At 41.8% G+C, this 12,990-nt stretch overlaps 1 pseudogene; it reads left to right on the top strand.

Annotated features, from left to right (window-relative positions):
• The first annotated feature begins 203 nt into the window (after window positions 1–203).
• LOC140462769 (histamine H3 receptor-like) lies at window positions 204–3,738 on the top strand (annotated as a pseudogene).
• Window positions 3,739–12,990: the final 9,252 nt, after the last annotated feature.

Here is a 12,990-nt window from a genome sequence, read left to right as displayed (position 1 = left end):
CCAGTATCTTCAGGTTTCTTAATGGATTTTAAGATTATTTTCTACCTTTGTAAATCCTGTCATGATGATGTTGGCCTTTGAGTGAGTGACTGATGGGGAGTCTATGTCCTCTGGCAGTCCTGAACCAGAACTGAACAAGTTCAGGATTCACAGACAGTGCCAAGGATCAGTCGTGGTTGCCAGAGCTCTGCCCTCACTGCACCATGGCCAAGCTGGGGATCCTGCAGGCGATCACCTGGGCAGTGCCGCTGCTGAATGCCTCTCTTGGTGCTGAAGTGAACAGCTCCCAGTGCTCGCCCTCCAACCTCTCCCTCATCACCAGCTTAGCCGGACGCCCCCCTTTCTACCGATTCTCGGCCACCTCCGCCGCTCTCCTGATCACTTTGATGGTTCTCCTGGTGGTCGTCACCACATTCGGGAACGCTTTGGTGATCCTGCCTTTTGTGGTGGATAAGAGTCTGCGGAGTCAAAATAATTTCTTCCCCTTAAACCTGGCCATCTCCGACTTCTCAGTGGGAAGGTCAACAGTGGCTCAGCCAGAAAATGCATCCAGCTTTTACACCATCAATTCTCCAGGTGTCATAGTTTCCTTGTTGTGTTTCCTCTCACCTTCATTTTCCATTTTCCTAACTGTTCTTGAGGGGACTTGCATCTCAGTCTGCCTTCTATACTTTGTCTAAAGTCGTCAGTAAGCCTGTGTTAAACATTGTGAAGAAACTGTCTGCTCAGCACTATACCACAAAGTCATGCAAGTTACTTATATGCGCTGTCAACTGAATTGTCTTCAATCAAAAACAGAAAGTGCTAGAGATATTCAACAGGTCTGACAGCATCTGCAGAGATAACCTTTCGAGTCTTGTGACCCTTCTTCAGAATCGTCTTCAATATTGTGTTTTTCACATGTGGACTTGTTACATTCAACTGTAAATGTGTTGCTCAATGTTATGATATATATTATAACTGTGGCAAGTAACCTTACAGTATGAATTTTGATCCTGAAAGACACCTGAAACCTTTTCATCCATCCTTTTTCCTGGTTCAAACTAGCTTTCCCTACCTTTAACTTTGTTGAATTAATCATGTCCTGATACTATTGCATCTGTTCACTTCTTAATCATGGTTTATATTCCATTCCAGGGGCGTTTTGCATCCCCTTGTACATTCCCTATGTCCTGACTGGCCGATGGGTGTTGGACAAGACTGGCTGTAAATTCTGGCTGGTGATAGATTACCTCCTTTGTACATCTTCAGTCTTTAACATGGTCCTGATAAGTTATGACACAGATAGCCCTCCAAACCCTTCCTATTCATGATTCATCTGTGTGACTAGACCAGTGAGTCCAACTCAAATGCAAACACAAAGTCCTGTATAATTTGAACATTACAGGTCCACAACCTGCCCAAACCAGGTGGGCATCATATATCCCAAAATTAAATAGTTATACTCACTCACACATTAATTTGCATGTAATATTTGTTCTGTTGATCCTTTGGGGTTTAATCTTCACAGTGCTGTGTCAGCTTGTAGGCAGTGGATTGAGATGGATTGGGTGGTGCTGGAGCTGGAAAAATAGAGGGAAACCTTTTATTGGGATGATTTCCCAATGCTGGCTGTGCAATCTTTTGATCTCACTATATGTTATCCTCCAGGAGTTGGTGGGTGGCATGACATAATGTAGTGGGGAAAGGAAGCAATGATTGTACAAGAGATCGGTTTGGGGAATGGGGGAACGTGAGTCAAAGCTTGGTAACTCTCGCATCACATATGTCTCCCACCCACAACACCTATCATTAAATCTTTTACCGGTTTGAATTCAAATCAATCATTTGTCTTTCTGCAATTCCCTCACTGCAACCAATATCTTTACCTCTCATTTTAAATAACCCAATGAACTGTTATATTCTTTCCTTGCCTTTTGAATTTACTATCTTCCCACCTCCAATATCCACAGGTTGAACTCAAAAGCTGAGTTATATTTGAGTTGCCTTTCTCTTGTAGTTCAGTTTTTATTAAATATCAGTATGTAAGTGGCTTTTGGGATGTCCATTTTACTTTGATGAAACTTCATACAAGATATTCTAGAATAATCTAAGACAAATTCTATCTATATATACTTACAGAAGAGTTTGAAAGTCACCTTGAGGATAAATATTATCCTGTGTGGTTAAACCTGTGTGATGGACCTGGGAAGAGAAGCAGTGAGTGTAAAGGGAACAATATAGACTAGAATGTGGGGATATGCACCCCAAACTCTATTTTCACCAATAGTGCACATTTGAAATTCTAAGCATCATATTGTCTTGATTTTATTATTGTCCACTAATTGGCACAACATGGAATGCTAGTGAAATCCACTCACACAGCATAAAAAATCCTCAATATATATCCATTTTACTGCTCAGCTTACTCCAGAACAACACAAAACACAAAGCAGAGAAAATTGTGCATATAACTGACCAGATAATATTGAAAAGCAAATAACATTGTCTTCTATTTCTCACAATACCAAGAATACGCTAGCAATCTCTACTTTTTGTCATTTATATAAATGATTTGGATGCGAGCATAAGAGGTACAGCTAGTAAGTTTGCAGATGACACCAAAATTGGAGGTGTAGTGGACAGCGAAAAGGGTTACTTTAGATTACAACAGGATCTTGACCAGATGGGCCAATGGGCTGAGAAGTGGCAGGTGGAGTTTAATTCAGATAAATGCGAGATGCTGCATTTTGGGAAAGCAAATCTTAGCAGGACTTATACATTTAATGGTGAGATACAAAAGCTTAAACACACATACCAACAAATTCAAGAACAGCTTATTCTCCACTGTTATAAGACTTCTGAATGGACTTCTCAAATGTTAAACCTCAATGTTGATCTCTCTCTTTGTGCACCTTCTCTACAACCGTAAGATTATATTCTTCACTACTAATACATTTTGTTTAGTATGATCTGCCTGTACTGTGTGCAAAACCAGTTACTTCATTGGACCTAGGTACTTATGACAGTATAAGTTAAATCAAATCAAATCAAATATAGCTCAGTATCAGCAACACATCAGCCAGTTCTTTAAGTAATATAGAACTAGTTTTATTAACAACAAAAGGTTTAAACTCTGCAAAAACACAATTACCCTTCTTGAGAAATAACAATCTAGGTGTCTGGGTAAAAATGTATACATACTCTGCGGAGTGTTATCTTTAAAATTAATTGAGCAGTTTTATACAGAAAGTCTGGTTTTGACACAGTTTAGAAAATGTATTTTGAAATGTTTATAACTCATGTGTACATACAACTATCTCAGACACCTCAAATGTTAGGTTTAATAAAACTTATTTCTTGTCTAAATTCTACCTAGGTTTCATATCAAGCTTGGCAAGGGAAGAGAAGAAATGCAGCATCAAAATGATGCTGGTTTGGCTCACTGCATTCCTTTTGTATGGCCCAGTAATAACAGCCTGGGAATATATAATTGGCAGGAGCTTTGTGCCTGAGAGAGAGTGTTATGCTGAGTTTTACTATAACTGTTACTTTCTGATAACAGTATCAACAGTGGAGTTCTTTGTACTTTTCATCAGTGTCATGTATTTCAACCTAAGCATATACCTCAAAGTTCAGAAATGAACAAGGACACAGTCAAATAACTTCTGGAACACCACGCAAAGTAAACCATTACTCGAGAACTTAGAAGCGAATTCTGATTCAGCATGCTCCTTAAAAGTTTGTAAAGCAAACTGATCAAGCCAACAGTTTGTGATTCAACAACAAGGTTCACTGATCTAAAAGTCAAGGGGAATAGGTCAGAAACACCTGATCGCTTGAAACGCAGAACCAATCTAGGAAAAATAATTCCATCCAGTGAAGAAAAATGTTTAATGAAAGAAGGAATTTCACAATCGCCGCCATTTTCAAAGAGAAAAATTAAACTAATTTCTCAGAGTGTTGTGCAACATTTTAGATTGTCCAGGGACAAACAAATTGCAAAATCACTTGCTATTATTGTTTGTATTTCTGGCATTTGTTGGGCACCATATACCTTGCTTATGGCTGTCAGGGCAGGATGTCATGGGAACTGCATTGCACTTGATTGGTATGAATCTTCATTCTGGTTTCTGTGGATTCACTCTGCTATTAATCCAATTCTGTATCCTTTATGTCACAAAAGTTTTAAAAGAGCCTTTATGAAACTCTTTTGTCCCACAAAACTAAAGACCACATTCCCTATGGCAATAGTCCAGCAACACATATTTAAATAGGGAGGCTGTCATTGCTTAGTGGTGTTTTGGAAAGTAGCAGGATAAAGCTTACTTAGAAACAAAGGTGACTGGATCAACTGGGCACTGTTTTCATCTGTTACATCACCAACATACAAGTGGAGCTCATCCTCTTATCTCAAGAGTGCAAACTGGGAAACCCCACAGTCAAACTACCCGTAGATTGTAACTTCAAATCATAACTTTTCATTGTCCCAGTCAGAGGTCAGAATATGAGCTCACATCAGTTGGTTGTCTTTAAGCCTAGTGTTACACATAGTTGGAGAGTGAATTCCTCAAGCTATCTCAGTTTAATGAACAACCCATCCAACTTCCTTTCAGTCTGATTTCATGATACAACAGGTGGGTCTCAAAAGGTCTGACTTTGTTGGGAGTGATTCTATGTATGTCCTCCCCCTTAGAGAAGTGGTGTAGTGCCATTTTGACAGTCCAGCTAAAGATAAGATTAGGGCTGAGGCATTTCCAACAATCTTCCGTCAAAAGTGCAGAGTAGGTGATCTGTCTTGGCTCCTCCAAAAATCTCTAGTGTCACAAGTGCCATTACCCAGTCATTCGATTCCCTCCTACCACATTAAGAAATAGCTCAAGGCATTGGATATTGCAAAGGCTATGAGCCCTGACAATATTCAGTAACAACAATGTGTACCATCTACAAGATAAACTGCAGAAATTCACCAAGGCTTGTTAGACAGCATCTTCCAAACCAACAACCACTATCCTCTAGAAGAACAAGAGCAGCTGATACATGGGAAAACCATCACCTGCAAGTTCTCTTCCAAGCCATTCACCATCCTGACTTGCAAATATATTGCTGTTCCTTCAGTATCACTGGTTTAAAACCTCAGAACGTTCACACTAATTCAATATGGGTCTAACTACAATAAATAAGTGATTGAAGAAGGCAGCTTACTATCACCTTAAGGGGAACTAGGGATGGTCAATAAATTTACAGTCATTGCTTCATGTGTACATCTTGCACTATGTGCATGTCCAATTAACAGTGAGCTGTTCTTTGAAATGGAAGGAAAATGTATTTTTGAATTAATGTTGACACACAACAGTGGTACACTGGTGAGCACTACTGCCTCACAGCACCAGGGATCTGAGTTCAATTCCACCCTCAGGCAACTGCCTGTGTGGAGTTTGCACATTGTCCTTGTGTCTGCATAGGTTTTCTCTGGGTGCTCTGATTTCCTCCCACAGTACTAAGATGTGCAGGTTAGGTGGATTGGACATGGGAAATACAGGAATGGGGCTTGGTCTGGGTGCAATGCTCTTCAGAGGGTGGGTGTGGACTTGATGGAATGAATGGTTTATATCCACACTATAGTGATTCTGTAATATTACCTGTAATATCCATTTTCACATCCAGTATTGTATGTTAATATTCTAGATTTTGAGCTATATCTTCAGTTTGAACAGGCTCTGTTAGAGCTCAAGACCATGTTAAAATGCTGTTTTATTAATATAGATATTTAACATTGATTTCTCAAATAATTTCAATTAGTGTTACGAGAAGTTAGTTAACAATTTAAAAATGTTATTGTTGTCTGACTATCCTGATTATTATTAAACATTGAATGTAATGTGAAGGAGCTAAAAGAGTCTTCAGTTTTCTAATTTACTGGAACATCATGATTAGATTACCTACAGCATGGAAACAGGCCCTTCATCCCAACAAGTCCACACAAACCCTCCAAAGAGCAACCCACCCCCCCTACACTTAACACTACAGGGAATTTAGCATGGCCAGTTCACCTAACTTGCACATCTTTGGACTATGGGAGGAAACCAGAGCACCCAAACACAGGGAGAATGTGCAAACACCACACAGACAGTTGCCTGAGGCAGGAATTGAACCCCGGTCTCTAGCACTGTGAGGCAGCAGTGCTAACCACTGTGCCACCATGCCGCATGCCCTTGTGTTTGTCACCTCTTAGCAAACGTTTGAGAAGAACATTTGATTTTAGGTCAATGCTGAGGATGGATTCTCAAATAATTAGTGCATGAATCTTCCTAGATGTCATAGCAATTCTGCCACAATCTCTCATTTTTTGTGATTATCATGAATTGGTGCCCATTCATTAACATTTCTCTGACTGGAGAAAATTACCTGTCACTATTTGTGTTTATCATAACTCCTCACAATCTTGAAGACCTCTATCAGGTCAGGACTACATTTTCTCAACCACAATGAAAAAGTTCTAGTTTGACTGTTCAGAACGTTGGTTAGACCACATTTGGAATACTGCATTCAATTCTGGTCTTCCTGCTATTGGAATGATGTTATAAAACTTGACAGGCTTCAGAAAAGATGTTCAAATAGAAGAGAATATCCTGTACAGAAGTACAGGAGTGAAAAGCTTTTACAAGGGCGGCCTCTAATGGCCCCATCTTAGGTATAAGTACATAGGTACAACTCTTAGATACAAATAGAATAAAAGAAAAAGTAACATTATTTATAGAAATAAGATAGTTATATCATTATTAAAGGATTTACATTACAATCCAGTAAAGAATTTCAAATAGACATTACATTGCAGCAGCTCAGTGAGTACGTGGTCTGACCGTCCTTGCCAGACCCCAGTCCAACTACTGTCCCTTCAAACTCCAAGCCTCCACCAGCACCCAGCTCAAGATACGTTGCGCTGTTCCTGTACTCGTTTCCCCTTGCACTGCTCCAGGACTTGTTTCCACACACACTGCTCAGGGACTCACTTCACTTCATGCCGCTGTGGGATTTGCTTCTCCTCACTCTGGGTAGAGATGAACTTTCCCTCACGCTGCTCAAGGACTCACTTGCCTTCAGATTGCTCAGGGACTCACTTCCCCTTGTGCTGCTCAGGGATTCACATTCCCTAGCACTGCTCCGGACTCACTTGCTCTCATGCTATTCAGGGACTTATTTCACCTCACACTGCACAGGCACTCGTTTCCCTTGCAGTGCTCTGGGACTCACTTCCCCTTGCACTGCTCCAGGATTCACTTCACATCGTACTGCTCCGGGATTAACTCTCCCTTGTGTGGCTCAGGATTAACCTCCCTCACAATGCTCAGGAACTCACTTCGGCTCACGCTGCTCAGGGATTAACTTCCACTCGCGCTGCTCAGGGACTTATAGAGTCCGAGAGATGTACAGCACGGAAACAGGCCATTCAGTCCAACACGTCCATGCCAATCAGATGTCCCAACTGCCAGCACCCAGCCCATATCCCTCCAAACCCTTCCTATTCATATACCCATCCAGGTGCCTTTTAAATGTTGCAATTGTACCAGCCTCCACCACTTCCTCTGGCAGCTCATTCATACACATTAGGTCTCTTTTACATCTTTCCCCTCTCACCCTAAACCTATGCCCTCTAGTTCTGGACTCCCCCACCCCAGGGAAAAGACTTTGTCTATATATCCTATCCATGCCCCTCATAATTTTATAAACCTCTATAAGGTCACCCCTCAGCCTCCGACGATCCAGGGAAAACAGCCCCGGCCTGTTCAGCCTCTCCCTATAGCTCAAATCCTCCAATCCTGGCAACATCCTTGTAAATCTTTTCTGGACCCTTTCAAGTTTCAAAACATCTTTCCGATAAGAAGGAGACCAGAATTGCACGCAATATTCCAACAGTGTCCTAACCAATGTCCTGTACAGCTGCAACATGACCTCCCAACTCCTGTACCCAACTCCTGTACCATTAAAGGAAAGCATACTAGACACCTTCTTCACTATCCTATCTACCTGTGACTCCACTTTCAAGGAGCTGTGAACCTTCACCCCAAGGTTTCTTTGTTCAGCAACGCTCCCTAGGAATTTACCATTAAGTGTATAAGTCCTGCTAAGATTTGCTTTCCCATAATGCAGCACCTCGCATTTGTCAAAATTAAACTCCATCGGGCACCTCTCAGCCCATTGGCCCAACTAATCAAGATCCAGTTGTAATCTGAGGTAACCTTCTTCGCTGTCCACTACACCTCCAATTTTGGTATCATCTGCAAACTTACTAACTGTACCTCTTATGCTCGCATTCAAATCATTTCTATAAATGACAAAAAGTAGCGGACCCAGCACCAATCCTTGTGGCATTCCACTGGTCACAGGCCTCCAGTCTGAAAAACAACCCTCCACCACCTCCCTTTGTCTTCTACCTCACTTCCCCTCATGCTGCTCAGGGACTCACTTTCTCTCACACTTCTCAGGGACTTGCTTTCCCTCATACTGCCAAAGAACCCCTTCCCGTCATGTTGTTCAGGGACTCGCTTCCCCTCACTGTGTTCTGGGACTCACTTCCCCTTGTGCTAAACTTCCCCTTGATGCTGCCTGAACTGCTGTGCTCTTCCAGCACCACTAATCCAGAATCTGGTTTCCAGCGTCTCAGTCATTGTTTTTACCTAAACTGGGACTCGCTTCCCCTCACACTGCTTTGGGACACACTTGCCCTCGTGATGCTCAGAGACTCACTTCTCCTTGTGCTGTTCGGGGATTCGCTTCCCCTTACTCTGTTCAGGGACTCGCTTCCCCTCACACTGTTCTGGAACTCACATTCCCTCATGCTGCTCCAGGACTCACTTGCCCTCATGCTGCCCAAGAACTCACTTCCCCTCACACTGCTCAGGGACTTGCTTTCCCTTGCGTTGCTCAGGAATTCATGTCCCCCCGCGCTGTTCTGGGTCTCACCTCGCCTCACTCTACTCCAGGACTCACTTCTCATCACGCTGCTCCAGGACTCACTTCCCCTCGTGCTGCTCCAGGATTGCTGAAAAGAGAAAAGAAATAAAAAGAATAGGTGGAGCAGGGGAGCTGCAGGTGAAGCCTCCTACTCTGCTGCCATCTTGCAAGGATGTTTGCAGGGTTAGAGGGTTTGAGCTATAAGGAGGGTCTGAACTGGCTGGAGCTATTTTGCATTGAGCGTTGGAGGCTGAAGGGTGACCTTACAGTGATTTATAAAATCATGGATAGGGTGAGTAGCCAAGGTCTTTTCCTCAGGGTAGGACAGTCCAAAACTGGAAGGAATAAGTTTAAGGTGAGATGGGCAAGATTTAAAAGGGAGCTAAGGGACAATATTTTCACACAGAGGATGGTGCATGTATAGAATGAGCTGCCAGAGAAAGTGATGAAGGCTGGTACAATTACAACATTTAAAAGGCATCTGGATGGGTATGTGAATGGGAAAGGTTTAGAGGGATATGGCACAAATGCTGGCAAATAGGACTAAATTAATTTAGGATGTCTGAACGGCATGGATGAGTTGGACCGAAGTGTCTGTTTTCATGCTGTGCATTTTTATGACTCTATCACTGTAAATGCACATAGGGCAGCAGTGTTTTTAGCAGAGGGTGACACGTAAACTATGACAGGCAGATAGTCCGCATCCTGCCCAACTATCCCCAAGCCAGTGCCTATAATACAGAGAGGCAAGAGCCACAATCAGCAATCTACCCACTTTTGGAAAAAGTAATTAATGGACAATTCAGTTTGTTAGAAACCCAATTGACCTGAATATTACACTGTCAACACACCGTTATACAGTTGATGTGAGCAGGGAGTGAGAGAGAGTACGGAATCTATTTTTTCACAAACTGAGGTAAGAAGGAAGTGACATGCATCATGAGCATCACGGACACCCTCCTCCCAATAAGAAAAAGCCAACTTTATTTTATTCTTTCACAGGTTGCAGATGTTGCTGGCTGAGGCAATGTTGGTTGCCCATCCTTAACTAGGCTAATAACTCAGAGAGCAGTTAAGTGTCAACCACATTTCTCTGGGTCTGGAGTCATAGGTAGGCCTAGACTGGGCAAGAATGGCAGATTTCCTTTTCTGAAGAACATTAGTGAGCCAGTGATGAAGCACAAGTTTATGCTGTTTTTGGCTTTTTTTTTTCAGAGAGGCTGTAAACGGCACAGATTCCGAAAAGTTTGGGGTTGAAAGGTTTTAGGGCTAATTTGATAATAGACTGCTTCAGGCAGAAGGGTTTAAGAAGAACACTTGTACAATGAAAGGTGAGTGGCCAGTTCTCTTTGCTCAGCTTTTCTCTGGTTTGGTTTGGTTTTTAGCAGTAGTGTGGAAACAGCTGCTGGACCCAAAGAAACAGGTTGATGCTGGTATTCTCTCTCTGACTTCTCTCCTCTCAGACACTGTGTTTGATCTTACCTTTTGAGCTAAGGGGTGTTTATGGGGATTGTTGCAAGTATTTGAAACAGCATCATTAAATTGGGATAATCTGTTGGGTTTTCAGATAAGGGTACGTTATTCCGTATTCTTTTGTTTACGCTTCACTCAGTAATCTTGTAAATAAATTCCGCTTTGTTTAAAAAAATGGTTTGACCAGTGTCATCTGCCTTGGAATATCCACTTTACACCTGCTTAAAACAACTAGCAAAGTTAGGGTCTGAGCTACCTTCTTGAAATGTTTTGTGGCCTGGTTCATAACAAGTCAGATGAGTTTTTAATGAAAATCCACATTCATTACTCAGTTGCAATTTTTAGTCACAGATTTGTATTCAATTCCAGTTTCAGCATATACTCTGGTGGGACTTGAAGCAATGTCCCCAGGACATTAATCTGGGTTACTAATCCAGTGACATTACCACTATGCCACTTCTTCCCTAGCTCACTTTCAAGCCCACTGCACCCCACCACAACCCTAGAAATCACCTGTCCACCACTTCTAGACCCCTGGATCTGTTTTAATCTGGGATCCATTGCTTTTCCTCACAAGGCCTGATTGCAGTTTCAAAGGCAACTGCTACTGGCACCAACCAATTAGATTGGCTGGTAAACTCAATGGGCTGAATATCCTCCTCATGTTCCTGTGCTATAGTCTCTCTCAAGGGTGGTACCCCTCCCACAGAGGCACTCTTTGCTGGTTTAGGCCGTCAGCTGTGTGTCAGTGTTGTGGGCAATCTCTTTTTTTATGTTGGTTAGGTTGTGGCTAATGAGCTAGGATATTGACAGAGTTTTTAATGACTTATGGTTTAAAGGACAGAAGATGGGAGGTTTCCACTTTTGAAGAGCCCATACTTTAATGTTATTGGGATGGAGAGCATCAAGGAAATAGGGAAATAAACAAGAGGCTTCCCTAAGTTTACACACAGCTTTTACCAGAATGTATGTGCCATTTAGCGTTTTCTTACTGATTGTATTGGAGTCCACAGAACCATAGAAAAGATGCAACACAGAAGGGGACAATCAGCCCATCTTGTCTGTGCTGACCCAAAGATACACAGATGTCCTTTTTAATCCCAACTTCCTGCACAGCTCTGCAGCTTACAGCACTTATGGGACACATCTAGGTACTTTTGAAAGAGTTTAGGGACCGTGCCTCCACCACCAACTCAGGCAGAGAACTCTCGACACTCTCCACCCTCTGCATAAAAAAAAACTCTTTACTCCCTTCTAACCTTTTTTGAATCTATTTAGTTAGATTGGAGCTATTACTGCGATTTTTGAACTCTCTGTCAAAGTAAACAGGTTCTTTCTGTTTACTCTTATCTCTACACTTTACAATTTAATATATATCAATCACTTCACCCCTCAGCCTTCCCTGTTTCAAAGAAACAACCCCAATCTCTCCAATCTCTCCTAATAGCTACAATTCTCCAGCCCTGGATTCATTCCCAATAAATCTTCTCTGCACTCTCTCCAGAGCAACTTCATCCTTCCTGTAATATGGTGAACAGAACTGTACACACTACTTCAGCTGTGGCCTCACCAATGTCTTATACAGTTCCATCATTATATCCCTCATTTTGTAGTCAATATCTCTGCCAATGAAGGAAAGCATTCTATGTGCCTTCTGTACAGTCTTTACAATCACATTATGTGGAAAACTTGACTGATGTCAGAGCAAATAGCAAGCAATGAAAGTAATGCTTGAGTATTCGTAACTGAGTCAAGAAATTGGCATTTTGTCCTCATATTTTCTCAAATGATTTAAGTAATATTAGTAACAGCAGATTGCAACTGGAAAGGAGCCAACTTGTATTTATATAATGTTGTCCACATAAAACCAGATGTGTCAAAGCACTTCACTCTCACATCTGCTTTTGAAGTGCAGTCACTCTTGCAATACAAACAAATGTAGCAGGTATTTGGTGCCAAGGCTGTTCCTGTTGTGGGCGTAATCTTCTCCAGTGGTCCAACCTGACTAATGAGAGGTGTTACTAATTACTAAAACTAGCTGCTCACTCATTTTCTGGAATCTCATCTTGCTGGACCTGCTTCCAAATCCATTCTCACTCCATCACTTATTCTCAGATTGCCTCAAACAGGTGTCCATTTTCTCTTGGTTTATTTAAAGTTCCATCTGTATTTGCTGGCTATAATGGCAGTTGCAATTTAAGAGGATTGCAAGTTATTTCTTGCACAAAAGCATCAATTAGCTTCCCTCTGCACGATGTTGAGATTGGGTGAAAGAATAGTACAAGGTGGTATGATCGTTGTAAAAAGCCAATAATTGACAACCTTTGACCAGCAGGTGTCAGCATAACATGGTCCCCATCAAGACTAAAGTTTTCATCGAGCATTAAAATCGGGACTGTATTCTTGACCAAAAGGGCCATTGAGAGAAAATTTAACTTCGCACCATGTGTGAAATGGGAGATGTTGGATCAGCCACATACTATGTAAATGAAAACAGGAGAAATGAACAAAATGTGATAAATATGATATATCATCTCCCAAAGTCAGTATTACCCTCTACTAACTTTAAGGTATAAAAAGTAT

Source organism: Chiloscyllium punctatum, chromosome 37 (assembly GCF_047496795.1).
Source record: "Chiloscyllium punctatum isolate Juve2018m chromosome 37, sChiPun1.3, whole genome shotgun sequence".
NCBI lineage: Eukaryota > Metazoa > Chordata > Chondrichthyes > Orectolobiformes > Hemiscylliidae > Chiloscyllium > Chiloscyllium punctatum.
The sequence above is the reverse complement of the archived record's forward strand: the minus strand, read 5'-3'. Positions and strand labels throughout refer to the sequence as shown.